Source organism: Heterocephalus glaber, unplaced genomic scaffold (genome assembly GCF_053883595.1).
Source record: "Heterocephalus glaber isolate CG9 unplaced genomic scaffold, H.glaber_assembly_v1.0 deba00001451, whole genome shotgun sequence".
Lineage (NCBI taxonomy): Eukaryota > Metazoa > Chordata > Mammalia > Rodentia > Bathyergidae > Heterocephalus > Heterocephalus glaber.
In genome coordinates, this window is record NW_028258301.1 from 8,219,493 (window position 1) to 8,235,746 (window position 16,254).

The 16,254-nt window shown below is 47.8% G+C and overlaps 1 protein-coding gene across 46 annotated transcripts in view; it reads left to right on the plus strand.

Annotated features, from left to right (window-relative positions):
• Eri3 (ERI1 exoribonuclease family member 3) overlaps positions 1–16,254 on the plus strand; it is a 139,846-nt gene that overhangs the window by 45,325 nt on the left and 78,267 nt on the right. The window lies entirely within an intron of this gene.

Consider the following 16,254-nt stretch of genomic DNA (forward strand, 5'->3'; position numbering starts at 1 on the left):
ACACTTCAGCATCTTGTCTATCCTCATGGATACCTGGCTTCAGACAACCCCCAGGGAACTAAAGGAGGGTGGAGGTGGTGGGGGCAGTGTTTGCTGAGGATTGATAGAATCAATACCTCTGTGTTCTTTGTCACTGAAGGCAGCAGCAAGCAGTGTGTGTGTGTGTGTGTGCGTGTGTGCGCGCGCGTGCGTGTGTGTGTGCGAGCGCGTGTGCTTTTGAACATAAGTGGATATTGGGGGGGTTGGAGAGTTGTGCCCTTGGAGTGTCATTTCCTACCAAATCAGGCCTTATCTTCTCACCAAAGTTCTTTTTATGCCTTTTGGACACTGAGGTGAAGCATGCTGTTGGACCCCAACTTTGTGGGGGAGTCAGGAGAAAGAACAAGAACGCAGAAGTGCACATGCACCTCATCTGTTGTGCTCTTTGGTGTGGACACTAACCGCATCCCTCTAGAGGGCTCTAGAGGGCCTCTGTCCTCCCTGATGACACATAGGCTGGGACTGGAAACAAGTATGAGTCAGGGAGTCCATGGAAAAGGTGAGGAGGAGAAGGCTGTTGTTCTTGAGGGTGTCCTGGGTAGCTTTGTGCCCTTGGAGCAGGGAGAGGTCTTATGTGGGGCTTTGCAGTACAGGGGGAGCTGTTCAGGGTGGGGCAAGATTCATGCTGACACCCAGAATTCTGAGGCTTTCAGGACCCATTCAGAAGGAGCTTTGGCAGAGGTCTGGTTCTTCCAGGTAGCTTTGCTCAAACTCCCATTCTTTCCTATTAGTCTCCCTTTGGCGTGTCTATCTTCCAGGTGCCTGCATCTCAGAGTCTTGTGCTGTAACTGTGAATAACACATGCATATATGTATATATGAAAACTTCCCTGTTCTTGGGGCTGGAGATCATTTGGCTGGGCCTCCTGAGCATGGAGTTGAGCTGCCCATGAGATGGAGAGGTGGTTTCAGAGGGTATTGTCCATCTTTGGGCTGCTGCTTTGCTCTGGCCTAAAGCACTAGTCCAACCTGTGGCTCCTGCACTGGGCTCATGATAGATATTGGTGAGTTGAGAGACTCCTCTGCATCTCTGAAAAAGGATGTAATTGAGATGATGGGCTGCGTTATGGAATCCAAGTGTATATGAAAGGAAATGAAGTTATAATGAACACAAAGCTTACATCATTTGGTTCTCCTAACCACTGGCTCTAGTAGGGGGTGGTGTCTCACTTTTATAGATGAAACAAGCAAAACAAAACAAAAGCCCCCTCAGGCTCAGAAAGGTAAGGACTCAGAGCTAAATAGAATTGAATTCTAAGACCATGTAGTTTCCAAAAGGAATGGTTATGGCAGGCTTTAGTGGCTAGCTGGTTTGAATGAGGAAGGCCAGTGAGGTTCTGGAGAACAGGGTGTAGGGGAAAGCAGCTGTCAGGTGATAGGATGGGAAAGAGGGCTCTGTGACTGCCTTTCAGAAGCAGGACTCCACATAACTGCTGGGAAGGCTCTTAATTAAATGTGTAACAAAATAAAAACAGCCAGAGAGGAAACCTAAGTAGTTCGGCGTGACAGTGCACAGCTTATTGGTGTTCCTGGAACCTCTCGTCAGGGGCTCTCTGCAGAGCCATCACCCTTTTTGTGTGCCTGGTAAAGGCTGCTGATGAGTCTGACAAGGGCAGTGTTAAATTGACACTCACAAGTTGTTAGTATGTGGCTTACTTCTTATTTTGACAGCCATTTTCAGGTTTTACTAAGTCTGAAGAATTCAGCAAATATTTTCATTTCACACTCTAGTTTCTAGAAGCCATGGCTCCTTCTTCTCGCTGTCCTTACTCTCCTCCCCTCCCCCACCCCTACCAGCAGGTTCACATCACTTTTGTTGAAAAGGCTTGATTAATGTAGCCCTGAGAAATGGGAACTGAAGTGGCAGCAGAAATACCTCCAGAAAAAAGAAATCTGCTCCCATCCTGACAATATCATTTTGTGTCCATCTTTTGTCAAATCCTGGTGAGTTGATACTCTATGATTATAGGGCTTTGATGCTATAGCTACAGATCTTGCTAAGGTGGGTTTTAATTTAGTGAGTACAGATTTAATTTTTCACTTTGAACATTTTAAAGAAACAATGCTTGATTTGGGTTTGACCTTTGATCAGCTCACTTTTCCTACCTGGCTTACCTCTCGTTCACCTTACCTGGTGTTTCCTGAAGCTCCCTTTAGGGTTTAGTGTTGCTTCTCTGCTTACTCACCTTGGCATGGTGGGAGAATAGAACTAGTGGAGAGTGACAAGAGCCCTGCTCAGGTGCTCTTCCCACTGGAGGAATTTTGGTTTTAGTCAGTAGCTTAAAGACTGAAGATCCCCTGCTAAATAGCACAGCTTGGCTGAAAAGTTAGAGTAGAAGCTTTGTGGGTGAACTGTGGGTCTAAGAGGAGGGGAAATCAGTGAGAGAGTAAGACCGGAGGCAAAGAGTTGGGATAGTCATATGCTGGAGGATCTGTACTCTAGGCCAGAGCCTGCTCAGAGTTGGTTCAGAGGATCCTCATCTTGGCCCGGCTTCAGCCTTATTTTGGAACAGGATGTTCCCTTCCCATGTGTAAGTGCTGGGCTGGCACTGGGCTTCAGTTCCTTCCTTGCCTTCCTGATGGGGTGTGCAGCAGATAACATGTCTCCACCTGTGCTCTGCAGGAGTGGACCTGGAGCACTTTAGGTTTTAGAAGATCTGGAAGCTGGGTGTGGTGGCACATGTCTATAATCCCAGCACTCTCGGGAGGCTGAAGCAGGAGTATTGCTGTGAGTTCCAGGCCAGCCTGAAATACATTGTGAGATCCTGTCTCAAAAAACAAACAAAAAAAACAACAGAAGGTCTGATGATAGAATTGAACTTGCCCAGAATACAGTCCTCGCTGCTGGCACGGGGGGTTGTGTATTCAGCAGGGACTACTGAGGGCTCCCTTGGGGCTGTAGTTAAGTGGCCTAGACCATTGAAGAGCAGGACTGCTGGTAATCTAGAATGAAGAGGCATGGTGATAGAATCACACACCTGGAGAGCACTGTGGGATAGGGGTAGTCCTGGGGTGGTGGGAGATGGCTGAAAGGATGGACCAATGAACTGCTGGCTGCAGGTCAGGCTGGGTCCTCTTGTCATCATTCAGCAGAGTTGACCACTTCATCTTGAAATATTCCCTATCTTTACTTTGTGTCTTCTGATTCTCTGGTTTCTCTTTTTAGTTACGTTTGCAGCTGCCTTATCTCTTACTTTTAAGTGTTAGTGTTTCTTAAATATTGGTGATGCTTTCATCTCTGTCCTAGCTGTCTTTTTGCTTTTATTTGACACACTTGCACTTCCGGAGTAGTCTCATCTTTTGCTATAGCTTTAGCTGTCCTCTGTCTGTTCAGGTCTTCTAATCTTTTTCTCCAAGTGAGAAATGAGAACTGACAAGGCAGCAGAAATCCCACTGGAGAGATCGGCTCCAGCTGCCACTTGAACTCCAAGCCTGCATATTCCAGCTGCATTTCCTACATCTTCACCTGGATGGCCATGAGCCCCTTACAGCTGTCACCTTTCTCCCCATGGCTGTTCATTCCTCCAGCTTTCCCTCCAATGACAACTGACACTGGCTATTCTGCTGTCCTGTCAGAAAACTGAGGATCATACCTTCTGTAGCACAGCCATTAAATTCCCAAAACGTGTTGATTGTGCATTCCAGAGGTTTCTTGAATTTATTCCCTTTTCTCCGTTTCCACAGCCACTGCCCTGGTTAAGATAATCATATTTTTCTTGGATCAGTACAGAAGCCTCTGAAGTAGTGTCTTTGATTCCACCCTCACTGCTTCTATTCCCTTCTCCCAATTGTAGCTGGTTATATCACACCTCTGCTTAACCCATGGCCAGACTCACCCTTGCCTTCAAGGTCACATCCACACTGTTGAGACTTTGAAGGCTCTCTATTATTTCTCTAGTCTCATTTCTTAGTACTCTTTATGCATCACTCCACTGCCCTTTGAGATGCTCTAATACCCTTCTCCAGATACCTTCCTTTATGCCCCTGGAGCCCACATACTTTTTTCATGAGTAAAATTGTATTGTGGCTACTTCTGCTTGTCTGACTCTCTCACCAAACTGTGAGCATTATTGTAATTCTAGGGCAAGGGTTAATGTGTAGTGGTTGCTTACTTATTTGTTTATTTTGGTGCTAGGAATTATACCTAGGGCCTCAGGTGCACATTCTACTAGTGAGCTAAATCCCCAGGCCCAGTATTTGCTGAATAAAGGGTAGCTGTGTCATGGAATGGTCCTGTGGAATCCCTGCTCAGAAGAAGGACAGAGACTCGATAGTAGGTAGATATTGGGAACATCATTTGCCAGAATAAAGGGCAAATGGGACAGAAGGGGAAACTTTGGGCCTTGCTGGCTCAACTTGAATATGAGGAGTTAGAGAACTAAGCTCCTAATGTAAGGGAGCCCCTTGATTTTTTTCACTGCCAGTACTGCTGGAGGCTGGGTGTGATGGCCCACAGGCGTGGACCAGGAGGGAGGAGCTTGGTCCTGGGCTCAGTGTGAAGTGCTTTCTCTGAAAGACTTGTCTCTAGGACTAGAGGCTGGGACTCCTGTAGAAGTTAATGTTGGATAACAAAGATAGTGTTTATTGAGCACTTATGACATATCAGGAACCTTGTTGTGCTCTTTATGCATACTATATTTTTTTAGCCCTTCTTTTTTCTAACACTGATTTAACAAATGAAGAAACTGAGATCCAAAAAGGTAAATAATTTATCAAGGTAAATTATTCCAGTCCATTTGTGGCAAGGCAGGGATTCTAACGTAGGCATTCTGACTCTAGAACCATGTGTTGAACCATGGTGCTGTTTGCTTCTGGCCATCTGCTTCTGTCCTTCATGGTCCAGGGCTTTGTGATCTGATAGGAATGCCCTTTACCTCTCCTTTGTTTGCACTGAGCCTGGAGTGCTCTCTGATACTGTAGGCTGTTGGTTCCTGGCCTGGTATTCCAGGTCTGGACTTTAATGTTCATTTTGGGATGGGGCATGGTTGGCCAGCTGATGTGTTGGGGGATGATTTGGGGCTTCCTGAGAGCCTCTTTGCTGAGCTGCAAATTATCAGATTCTCAGATCTGTATTAAGAAAATAACAGCCAGCATCACTTTGGACATCTTTAACCTGTATTTATATTTGAAAGCACATGGGCATCTCATCATCCCACTATGGGAGCCACACCCTTGCCTGTGAGAGTGCCAGTTGGTTCCAGCACAGATCTGCATCACCTTTGATTAGTGGCCTGCAGGGGAAGGGGCTGGAGTAGAACTCCCTGCCAATCCTGACTTGTCTCATTTCCCTTACTTTTATCTGTCACTGCAAGTGCTTGGACTCCCCTCCTGAACTAATTAAGTTTGCATGTGTTTAGACACATTGCCAAATAGGGCTTAGCAAAGCGGAACTGAGCTACATCTCTTTCTGAGTAGGGAAGGAAGGGTATATGAACGTTCCTCCACAGGGGCCAGAGAGAAGCATGGATGACATCCAGTGAGTGTGCAAGCGATAGACACCTATCCTGGTCTCCTGCCTGCAAAGCAACCTTCTGATTGGCTGACAGGGGCAGGTGAGGGCCCACCCTCCAGTGCTCTCAGTGAATTGGGCATTCTAAGGGGGCCGAGCATGGAAAGAGGGCAGGTACTGAAGTGTTTTTTTCTCCTGTGCTCAAGGAAAATTTAAAGTCAGATTTGGTGGAATCTGCATAAGGAGTGGGTAGAGCTGTGTACTGTCTGTTGCCAGCCTGATCCATAGTGCTTCTAGATAGACCTGCAACTACCTAAGTGGCAAGCAGAGTGCAGGGTGGCCTTCTTTCTATGGCTGTATGAAGTATATTGGAAACCAGGATAACTGAAGACCCTGTTTCCCTGCTCAGTCTCCTGTGATCCCTGTGAGATGGTGCCAGGGAGAGGTGGAGGGAAGAATAATGTTGCCCAGAATCTTCTCACCCTGGAGGTGGGATTTGGCTCAACAGATCCCATAGTGAGCTGGTGCTGAGGGCGTGTTTTTTATGATAGGCTGATTCCTGCCTTTTCCCTTGTGCAGAATGGCCTGAGGTCTGAGATGCCCTGTGGCAGAACATATTTGGGTTCTATCCATCAGAAGTTACAGGGGCAAGCCATGTTGAACCCTTTCTCAGAGGTAGAATGTGGGGGTGTTGCTTGCCGCAGAAGGCAGAGGAGCCAGCTGAAAGCCATAGTTGGGGTCTCAGTCCTTTAGATAGGAGATCAGTGGGTCAGATCAGAGTCAGCCCAGGCTCTCAGTGCACACATGGTGTGGGGGCTGGCAGAGGAGAATGTTGTGGAGGTTGCATAGGAATTCTAGGCCTTAGAGTTATAGCCTAAGCTCAGAGAGAATGGGAACCAGACCTTCTGCCCTCCCTTCAGTTTCCCTAGAGCCCTCTCGTCAGCAGAGGTGCACTGGGTTATCCCCAAGAAGGCAGCTTGAGTTGATGGGGTCATGTTTCAGCTGCAGATAATCCTAGTCACTCGATATAAATCTCTCCCTGCTGCCTCTTCCTCCCTCCCATCCCCAACCCACAGACAGGGAAATGAATCCTGGCCCTCACCCTGAATACATCATGGCAAGCTTGCCTCTAATGAGAGAGGGCCATTCATTGTGGGGTGAAGCTCCCTGCCGAGCCTGGGATGCCATTAATTAAAGAAGAGCTACCTGAAGCCAGTCGTGCAGTGCAGCCTGCCACGCTCAGATGGAGTGGTAGTGGGATAGCCTCGTTAGCCTGACAGCTTCTTGGGCTGAGGGTTCTTGGGCTTGGAGGGGCGAAAGGTGCCCCCACCCCCAGCCTGAGAGCTCAGATGCCCCTGGGGCCTGCCTGCTCACAAACCTCTGAAAGCCCCTCTGCAGGTCCTGGTGCCTAGAACTGGCAGGAAAGGGGCTCCTGATTGTAGGTTTGGCTAGAGGTTTTGAATTTCCTATGTGTGGGCCCTAGAGCAGAAACAGGGTTCCTTCTGTGAAGCCAGAGCAGGGCCCTGGTTCCCAGCCTTTGTTCCTTCAAATTCTAGAGTCAACAGGCCCCTCACTCTGCAACTTCACCTCAGAGCTTTGGTTTGGGGTCGTAGGTCTAACCTGGAAGGACTTTGTGCCTGGAAGGGCACTGGAGGCAAAGCTCTGTTGTCTGGTCAACAGTCTTGGCCTCTCCTTCACAGCAGATCCTCTGGTGTTCCACTTTCTGGACACTTCTAGGCTGAAGGGTGAGATCTTCTCACCTCTAGGAAGGTGCAGAGGGTTTAAATCATTGTAGTAATTATAGGAACCCTGGAAGGAAGTTTTACCTGGCTAAAGCACTGATAAAAGATAAAAGTATTTGCTTAATGACTGATCAAGTGGTGAGATGCTTAGGGTGGTGATCACCTCTTCCTTTGGCCTGATACAGAGCTGGTGACTAAATGGTTCTTTACTGCTCAATTGGTTCAGAATCAAAGGTTATTCTCTAGATTCTGGCCCTCAGGATTTGATAGATACAGCTCTCTTTGACCATCTGTGAGGGTCTTATCATCTCCTCCTTGCTGGCAGGAGAGGCTAGATGTGCTGAGACTTTTGCCTTAGCCTAGAATTGGGCTTGCTCAGCTAGTCCCTGTCTGGCTTGTCAGGAAGACAGATTGGATCCTATGTCTGTGGTTCTTCAGGGCAGTCTCTGGAAATCTGGTTCTATGCTTCATGGCAGAATCTGACAGACATGCTGCCTCAGAGAGTCTCAGAACCAGCTGGGGTAGAGTATGTGATCCACTTCTACCTCCCTAGTGCTCCCCTGGCATGGAGTAGAGCTTCCGTGCAGCTTCCCACCAGAGCGCCACCACTTCAGCTTAGAACTTGGACTGAACTCCTTGGTACTTGGAACATTTTTAATTTTCTCAGGTCTTGGCCATTTGCTTGGATCTGTCTTCTGTCAGATAGAGTGTAAAACTGGAGGGTCTTGTCTCCTGAGCTCCAAGAAAACTCTGGTGTACCTGGAAAATACTTTTCTTTGTGTCAGATATTTTTTTTAGATCAGTTTAAACAAAACAAAAAAACTCTTTCTGTGACTGTTGAGCTTCATTGTTTGTTTTTGGTCTTTTAAAAAATTTAGGTCTGAAAAAAAAATTTAGGTCTGAAATAGGTATGGCAGGGTATATAAAATATACAAATGTGAAATGTATAGCATGATAAATTTGTATATAATATATACCTTTGTCACCACTACCAACTCAAGATCCAGGACATCATTCAAAAAAGTTTCCTTGTACCCTTTCCCAGTCAGTACCCTCCCCTGCCAAATAATCATTGTTTGACCTCTGTTATTTTGGGTTAGTTTTGCCTATTACTGACTTTTTGTAGAAATGAACTCATACCACACTTTTGTGTTTGACTTCTTTTGCACAAAATAATATATGAGAGATTAATCCATGTGGTTGTGTATATGTGTGTGTGTGTGTGTGTGTGTGTGTGTGTGTATATATGTTAGCCTTTTAATTGCTGCATAATATTCCATTATACTGTATTTTCCGTTTGTTGGAACATCTACCTTCTTTACTTGTTTAGTACGTGTTTGTTGAATGAGTATGTGCATGTTCAGTTTGATATGGGAATTTCCTGAGGCTGCTGTCAGCTTGTCCCAACTCCCCTCATTTTTTAATAAAACCAAATTTCAGTCCTTGGCCTTGTGATCTTCCCTGTCTATTCTGGAACCTGCCTTCCACTCCTCTAAGGTCCTGTGATAGGGAGAGGCTGCCTCCAGGTCTGTGGAAGTGGCCTTTGAGCCACACTAGCTCATTTATTTCTTTTTCCAGCCAAAGTGTATTGACTGTGCTCTCTGTACGCTCACTGTTCAAGGTATTGAGGATTAAGCAGTGAACAAAGAGGGGGAAGTCCTGCCTTCATAGAATTTGTGTTATAGTTGTGCATGCAGCTTGCACTGTCTTCTGCCTTTGGACACTGATGCCAGAAAAAAATGTTAGTCTTGTCCAGGCATTTCTGTCTGGTGGGGTTCTGGAGGAGTTAGGTGGCAGTAGTCCTTGCCACCTTGACAGGGCTTCTCCAGAGCTGACAGGCTTTCATCTTCCTTTTCTGCTCATAGTGATAAAGGTGGTGTTGGCAGCATCTGCTGCTTGGCAGTGAAAGGGTTTCTCAGTATTTGTGCTTCCTTCCACTCTCCTGGAGTTTGATTCCCTCTGTGAGAGGAGAGAATTAATCTCCCAACTTTCCATGCCTGTAAGGTGAGTGACCTCTGTTTTGTCGGCGCTTGCCAATCTGTCCTCTAATTCCCAGCCAGGGTAATGGAGACATTACTTTGTACTAAAGCAAACCACCAGTTCTCCTTTGCAGATGCCATCCAGCTCTAGGCCTGGGGAGGATAGGTCAGCTCTATGGGTAGCTCCTTGCAGATGTATAGGCAGGTGGAGGATGACAGGGTGTTGGCACCTGAGCCACTATGCTCCTAAGTGGTGGTTGGTGGATTCAAGAAAGGAAGATGCCCTGCTGTCATATTCTCCCTTACCTCATCCATGCTAAAGGGGCATCTACTTCAGTTTGGTCTGAAGTAGGTTTCTTTTGTCAGGTTCCTAAGCCACACTAGAGGCTGTAAACACCCCACTAAGGAGGAAGAGTCAGGAAGTAGGGGTCTTGGGAGTTTAAGACCAGAGAACTCAGAACTTCAGGTTTGCATGGTGACCCATGCCTGAATGACGTGTGGACTTAAGTTTTGTAGGGCTTTGGGAAGGGCAGGTTTGAATGGGTAGGACAAGTTCAGTGTCCCTGGCTAAAAGGTGATATGACTCAGACTTGATAGTTCTGTAAAACCGGTTCTTCCAAAGCCTGCGATGATGTTGGTTTGGGGAAGAAAGCCAGCCATCCCAGAGAATCCCGGGAGCCTGACAGGCCTTTTTCTCTGCGATTCTTTCTTGCAGGCAGCCCGAGGCAGCCTGTCTCTTTGTTAACAGAGTGACAGCAATGTGACACCATGGAAATAATTACTAACAAATCACGGTGCTGACTGCAAACAGCTCTCTGTCTTCAGAGGCATGTCAGGGTGCATTAGAGCAGGACTGGAAGAGCGGCACGTGGTGGGGGGCTGAGGCGCAGACTGCACTCAGACACTCTTTTCTCTTCCCCTACTCTGACCCCTTTTTGTGATGTCTGACTTTCTTGCTCTTGACCTTCCCCATCAGGTCAGCTAAGGGGCAACTGGATCAGCAAGTGGCATGTGGTTGGTCCAGCTTTCTCTGGGCAGGTAGCCAGGGCTCCCATCTTTGCTATGCAGCACATGGGTAGTGATGAGATTGAGGAGTTTTTCATTGTGAGGCCCCCAAAAGCTGGAAGGACGCTCCATTTCTCTGGTTTACTCTCTGCCAATTGAGACAGGCTTCACCTGCCAGTGGTTTGGGGTTTGAGGGTGAGAGTATCTGTTTGGACTCAGAGTTGGGGAAGCCTTGCATCTGTGTTGGCTCAGCTCCCTTCCCCCACCAGCCCTGATCTCTTCTTAAGTTGCCATAGTCAATTTTTGGTAAGTCGACTTTTGTCCATTCCCTCTTGGTTAGCAGAGTGATTGCTCTGACTGTCAGGGCTGTAAATAATGTTCCTGGTGTGTGTGGCTGGAGGCATTGGTGTGGGGTGGGGAAAGGAGGGAAGGAGGAGCTGAGCTGCCATGGCTCCCTTGCCCACCCCCTCCCCTCTCATACAATATTTATCCAGGGATGGGAGTCAGATGCAGCGACCTCAGGGGTCACCCAGTTAAATAGCTTCTGAACCTCCCTGCATTCTAATTGCTGCAGTTGTCCTTTGCTCTGGAGACTTCTCCTCCCCGTTGTCTGCTGAGGCACACACTAATGGCTGTCCTCCCTGGCCCTGCTGGGAGGCATAGTAGGGGGAGAGTCTTGTGCTACCTTCCTTTCCCTGGGGATAAAGGAATCTTGGGGCTATTAACAAGTGGCTTTAGCTAGGAGGAGCACAGTCTCCTGTTTCCCCCACTCCTGTTCCAAACCTGGCTGGTGAACAAGGCCCAGGCAGTGGGCCTAATTATTGGGACCAAGGGTCTTCACCCATCTCCAGCCCTATGACCAGAAGAGTGGGATTTGTGACTCTTCTATGGGATGCCTGAGCCAGAAGACAGATTCCTGAATGCGCATCTGGTGACTATCATCCTGTGTTCCCTTAATCCCATATTCAGGGTGTGAAAACTTCTAATATATAGTGTTGGAATATGCTGCATTTTACCCAAAGATTGGTCAAACGCCAAGTCAGTTTGGTCCCCTGGAGGTTAAGTTAGGGTAACAGGTGTGCCCCATTTGTTGATTTGAGAGCCACTGGTCAGGTGCATGCCTGTATTATTGTCATGCTTGTATTGCCCAGTGCTTGGCAGCTGAGGCAGGAGGATCACTGTGAGTTCAAAGGCAACCTGGAGTGCATAACAAGACCCTGTCTCAAAAAACCAAATAACAGAGGGTAGGGATGTGGCTAAGTGACAGAGTACCTGTGTAGCATGCACAGGGTCCTGGGCTTAGTCCCCAGTACTAAAAAAAAAAAATTACATGCGCTATGCATCATCACTAGGACCTTCTTATAAATGTCAGTTACTTTCCCCTGAAGCTCTTCTCTCTTGAGGGATACTGTTAGAAACTGCTATTGAAGGTGCTAACCACTTAGTATCTTAGAGGTAGAGGCATTCGGCAGTAGCCTAAGGTCAGCGCCTGTTGAGAGCTGCTGTGGGCCTTGTAAGTACTGTGCTGGGGATTGTAGTGACTGCCAGGTGGTCAGGACAAAAAGAGTAGCACATACATAACTAATTAGATGGTAAGGTAGATACGTAAACACTATAAAGAAGATACAAGACAAATGGTACGAGAAGCACCATAGAGAGACAAAATGGGTCGTATTTTATAGCAGTAAAAATTTTTTTGAATGAAGTATTAAAGCCCAGTGTTAAGCTGAGCTATTCTACTTGGAACTGGTGCAAAGCTCTGCCTTCCCAGACTGTGAGGTAGCCTATGTCCCTTCTGAGAACCCTAGAGCTCCATGGAGCACACTTTAAAAACCATTGACCTGTTCCAATGCTAGTAGGCCAGAAGTGTGGCTCTGTAAGCTGAGTGCTTACAGGGTTTGAAAGTCAAGGGATCTGGATTCAGGGCAGGGACCAGCCAGAGGGTGAAGGGCAGCAGCTGTGTCCTTGAGTGCTTGTGTCGAAGCAGATGTCAGACTGCATCCCAGTTCCTGAACACTAGGAGGATGCCTCTCTGCAGCGCCTCCAGAGGGCATTGCAGGCTAGGTATAAGGTCAAGATGGCCACAGGCCAAGTGAAGACTGTATTAGGACAGTAAGGAATATTAGAGACAGCTTAAGCTTCCAGAAGCTCCTGGTTTCCCTCACCAAAAAGAGAAAAGCTCTCAGCAGAGGCAAGACCAGGTCAGCTCCCTTCTGGGGCTTCTGCCATTCCAGCTGGGACAGAGCTCTGGTCAGGTCCTGGCGGTGGGTCCAGCACTTCCTACACAACAAGTGGACACTGTGTCCTTCCCTGGAAGAGCTGGCGTGGGAAGAACATGAAAGAGGTGCCTGTCTTCTTGTTTACTTGGAAAGGGGGGTGATGCAGGTTATAGGATTTTATAGGGTATTTGTGGTGCCAGGGAGATGGATGTTATACTTTTCCAGGGGGTGTTTGTGGCACCAGTATGCTTCACATGGGCCTGTGGGGGAGAACTGGGAGTAGAAATAGTTGGCACTGGACTGAAAAGCTATGGAGCAGGGAGGTACTATAGATGGTAGACAGTGCCTTTTGGAGGCTTTGAGCAACTGCTTGGCACTCTTTGAGGTTGATTTTACTTGGGAAGACCAGTAGCCTGGCCTAAGGGGCATCCCTCTGCACCCTCAGTGTTCTGGTTTCTGTTGGGAACTCTCCAGAGCGGCATGTCTGGGAACACTTCCAGCTGTGCTGCCAGACCCAGACGCAGGTGACGGCCTTTCGTCTGTACCATAGGGAAGCCAAGAGAAAATTAAATGTCATTTGCCCCCTGCACAGCAGGTTGCTGCCAGATCAGACAATGCTGATCAGAGTTGTGCAGAGGGCACCCGAGGGAAGACTTATGCTGCATCCTTGTCCTCTGAGCTGTGGAGACTCCCAGGTGATGGCCTGGCTTACTCCCAGGGCTTTCTCTGCCTGGCTGGGTTCCCCTGGCCTAGAGCCTAGCCCTGTGCTTCATGGCAGCTGTGGCCCAGGCCAGGCCTTAGAGGCATGAGTATGAGTGGTAGGAGATGGAGAGGAAGGGTTGGTGGGGCGGGACTTGGCAGTAGAGGACACACAGGAGACAGTCTGATGGCCTGCTGTTTCTCAGAGAAGCTGCATGGTACTGTGGAAAGAGCAGGGGCTTTTGAATTAAAAGAGACTTGAGTTCAAGTCCTGGCTCCACTACTTACTAGTTGTTGGATCTTGGGAATATCACATTACCCCTCTCAACCTCCATTTCCTCATCCATAGAATTATAAGTATTGTTATCTCCTGACATCTGTGGGAAAAGAGCTTCATGTTGGGACTGGTGCTGGAGTCTTCCTCACCCCACCTTCCCTGGGTCCAGAAGAATGGCACGTAGCTCCCTACCATGGGGCCTCCTTGTGGAGTTAGCTGAAGTAGATATGAATTGGGGTAGGTGGTAAATCTATGTAGGAAGGCATAGCTGGTCACCTTTCATTGCCTGAGGCCCTTCCTTCTTGTCCCTGTCCTCTCAACCAAGCATCTCAGTGCCTTTATCAGATGAATTTGGGTGATGGTAGAAACTTGCCAGAAATCACCCATCCTTATTATGGGGCTCGGCCAGCCCCCTCCAGCCTCCCCTTCTTGTTTGGATCATTGGGATCACTGGGTTTGCCCCAACCTCCCTTTCCCTTGAAATCCTGAGTGGGTTCTGCAGTGACTTGTATTAACAGGGCTTTGGGAAAGATGTTTTAATACTGAGAGAGAGAAAGAGAGAGAGTTCTCCCTGGAAAACTCCCCCCCCCCCCCAAGCATGGCTGCTGGTGGTGAAATTCATTAGTGTTCCCTGACAGGCAGTGGCGACAGAGGCGCTTGCTGTCTGCTTCCCGCTCCCTTGCTCTCATGCTCCTGCTTCACGCATACTGATATTTAAAGCTGATGGGCTGCTTATAGACTTCTTGTACCATGACAAGTTTGGGGAGGGGAGTGGGGGAGGAAGAGACAGACAAGGAGCCAGCTGTCACACTGGTATTTCAAACAGTACTCTCTCCTGACCCTTTGCAGGCTCCAGCAAGTGTATCATCTTTCTGAATCCTGTGGTTGGAATTGTAACCTGCAGCCGTCCCAGAGGATAGGGGCAAGTGTAGGGGCAAAGTAGGCTGAGAAGTCAGTGGTGTGTTCTCCCAGGGCTGCGGGCTGGCAGGGAAGAGTAGAGGGACAGAGGATGCACTTGCACTTGGTTGAGCAGAGGACATCGTAGCTAAGGCTTTGCAACTGCTCTAGGACATTACCCTCCCATCACCACAAATGAAGTGGTCCTTTCTCAGTAGTCTCTCCTAGAGCAATCATGTTTATGCTGTGCTTATCTCCTGAATGGGCCTGGAAGCCTCTAAATATAGGAATCAGGTTCAATTAGCCCCTTTCTTCAGGGTCCTGTGTCTTAGGGTTGTTCTAAAAATGTGCGATGGTCAGTTAAGCTAGCAGGTTTTCCCATTTTGTGTCTAGAATAGGGTCTTGGCCTTTGTTCCCTGATATTTGTGTGCTTATTCTTTGGAGAATGAGTCCCAAGGAATGAGTCCATAACTCCTCTCCTTGGCCCAAGCTTCAAGGAATTCATTTCTGCAGCTGTTGAGTGATTCTAGAACTTTTCCTTTGCCTTTTATCTACTACAAGGCTTGGTATCCTTTTCCTGACTGAGGCACTGTCTTCCCAATGCATATGGCATGAAAGTATCTCCAAAGGCTGTTGCAGGTTTGGTCTCAGCTAATCTTTTAGCTAGAATCCCTCCTGTGGGCTCCTCTTTATAAAGGCATTTCTAGCTGGGCATGGTGGCACATGCCTGTAGTCCCAGCACTCTGGGAGGCTGAAGCAGGAGGATTGCAAATTGGTGGACAATTTAGCAACTTAGACCTTATCTAGAAAGAAAGAAAGAAAGAAAGAAAGAAAGAAAGAAAGACACACAGACAGGAAGGAAGGAAGGAAGGAAGGGCTGGGGATATAGGCTCAGTAGGAAGGCTCTGGGTTCAATCCCCAGGACTGCCAAAAAAAAAAAAATCCCTTGGCTGGCTCCTTTAACCCTCACAGAGCAGGACGTAGAGGCCCTGTCATTTGCTTGGAGACACCCGATCACTTGATCAGATTGTCTCTCAGTGCAGTGGACCACTGCTGCCGGATAGGGGTTGAATTTCACTGCCCACCCATCAGGAGCCTTTCCAACTCCAGGACCCACTGTGCTCTTTGAGACTTACTAGTGCCATTGGTGCTGCCATTCAGGTACTGTCTGTGTGTCAGAGAGGGGTTATTCATAAAACATCCTGGACATCTTGTGTTAGAAGATGGAGCAACAACAACATTTTTGTCTGTGGACTCAGTAGTATTCGTGAATTGTCAAAGACCATCTCTGATGTGATTAACACCTATAACACCTACCCCCTACCCAGCTCTGCCCTGTAGGCTTCTAGCAGGGTTTCTGATTTGGGGCTAATGTCTTTGGGTAGTGTCTTTTTCTCCCTCCCTGTTCTTTCTGATTCCTATGTTTGCTGAAAGTGCTGAGTGCTCGGCCTGCTGGGGCAGGCCTGTTTATGTCTTCTGACAAGGGTACATTTCTCAGGTGAGATGGATACTAGGCAGCTTTGATAAGTAAGGGGCTTGAACATTAATTTTTTATACATCAGCAGTGGTCAAGTGAGTAAATTCAATTATGAGACTGCTTTCTCTCTATCCTCTTCTCCACAATGTAGTGGTTCAGAGCTGAGACTAAAGAACCTGTTGAAATGAGAAACCCCTATTTCCTAGCTTGACCCCCTCACTAATTCGGGTTAAATAGCTGAGCTATTGCAGTGGTGACACATTGTGTCTGCCTCTGTTTGTATAAGAGGATACAGTGGGGAAGGAAGGACCAATTTGTGCAGAGATAAAAGGTGTCACGGGCAGATAACTAACGTCCAAGCCTCGTGCCTGCTCTCATTGTTGCTCAATTTGCTCCGTGGGTAAGCCCAACCTTTCCCTCTTTCTTACTTCCCTCCCCTTGGTCATATTTTACCTCGATGCCACAGTGTAAT